This window comes from Rhizophagus irregularis, chromosome 13, assembly GCF_026210795.1.
Source record: "Rhizophagus irregularis chromosome 13, complete sequence".
NCBI lineage: Eukaryota > Fungi > Glomeromycota > Glomeromycetes > Glomerales > Glomeraceae > Rhizophagus > Rhizophagus irregularis.
In genome coordinates this window covers 4,608,248-4,610,386 of record NC_089441.1, presented here as the reverse complement: position 1 = coordinate 4,610,386, position 2,139 = coordinate 4,608,248, and positions in this window count along the sequence as shown.

Here is a 2,139-nt window from a genome sequence, read left to right as displayed (position 1 = left end):
AATCATCTTCTTTTGATGTAAATTATTCATCCAAAGTTTTCCTGAGTATCCAATTCTTCTCCATCCAAATAACTAACTTCAAATAACAAAATTCAAATATGAAAAACTAATAAACCTAACTTTAATCTAAAACACCTGAACGAAACCAATGCTTCAGACACATGACTGCACGCACAGTTTCAGGTGCAAGACTTGCTCTATCATATGTTATTACATCAGCTGCGCTGGAAAAAATACGTTCAGCAGGAGCACTCGTTGCTACCAAATAAAATATTTTACATTAAAAAATATTATTGAATAATAAATAAAACAGATTAGTAATAAACTTGGGACCCCCAAAGGTAGTCTTGGCCATGTTCGATAAGTTAGGATATTCTTCCTCGTGTCGCTATTAATTAAAAAATTGTTACAAATATTTAATTAAATAAATATCCTTTAAAATAATAAACTTACTTTCCACCAATTTAAAGTATCACACAGAGCTTGTGCACGATCAGCATTAATATAACGATCAAATTCACTTACAGTTTCAATACGGCGCCGTTTGGAAATATGTGAAACAAGATCTTCATCTGATGAATTATATTCTATATTAGTATTTTGAGTTTCTTGAGGTGCATATAACGTTATATAGAGTTCAGATACCTATTAAATTATTATATAGTATGTATAAAATAAAGAAAATTATAATATAATTTAAATAAAACAAATAAAACTCATACAGTTTTTTTTGTTCTATCAACCCATTGGGTTTCCCATTCATTATCTTTCATATATTCTACTTTAAGACGTGGATCTAAAACTATATATATTACAAACATTATTAAAATTAATTAAATTAAATTAACTTAATAATAACTTACTTAAAGAAACTGCATATAAAGTTGAATCAGTTTTATTGTAGTAAATTTTAAGCTTATTAATGGCATTAATTGCCGCTTCCTATTAAAAAAATAGGAATTTAATTACATTTAATATAAATATTAAATATAAATAAACTTACTTTTCCATTTTCAAATCTATTTGGAGTATCCCAAAAATCCTCTAATTTATTTAACAAAATATTGTATATAGGAATCACGTATGATAGTGTTGGGTATGTTTCTCCACAAATTTGCTTTGTTGCTTTAGCAAAATACTAAAAAATAAAAATTTTTAATAAAACTATAAAAATACATAATTATATATATATAATTAAAATTTAACCTTCAATAACTCTTCTATTTCTAACAAATTAATCCATTCATCTTCATTAATTGTAAAAGGACGAAGATTTGAATCACTGTTACTTAATATATTAAGAGGCTAAAAATAAAATTATAATTGTTTTTAATAAATTAATTAAAATAAAAATTAATAAAATAACATACTTACTTCCTTAAGTTTTCTTGCCCTTACAAGCATATCATACGTAGAGTTCCATTTAGTGCGAACATCTAGTATGACATTTAGATTTGGAACATTTGCAACTTTACATTGAGCTTTGAATTTATCTACTTGTTGGGGTGATGCTTTTATTTTTTTAATAAGAGTACGAAGCTAAAAGGCAATACAATTTTTAATAGATTATTAATTAAATTTTAATAATAATAATATAATAAAATTATTTACCTTAACTATCAAACTACCAACTTCTTCATTTGATGATTCATCATTATCTGTGGCTTTAAGGGTAGTAAGGACTTGTTGCGCTGCCAAATTGATTACATGGGCCAAGCAACGAACGTGCTTATCTTCACTATCATAATAGATATATCTTTGAGAAAGATCAGATTCAACAGCTTTGAGAAATGTAACATTGTTGCTGGCATTATCAGTCATTATCCCAAGAATCTATATAAATTTTTTTTTTTAATTTTTATTAAAATTATCTTATTATTTATAGAAAAAACTAACCTTTGATTCAATATTAAAATTTTTTAAGCTTTTTAAAAAAGCATCTTTGATATTGGCACCTGAGTGCGGCCCTTTAAGTTTAATAAAATCTAAAAGGAAACTTTTTAATTTCCAATTTTCTGTAACCCAATGAGCTGTTATTCCCAAAAAGAAAAATTATTTGATGAAGTCCATGCGTCGATCATAAAAGAAATTTTACTAGACGTATTCTACAAAAATTAAAATAATAATTAGTAAAATTCA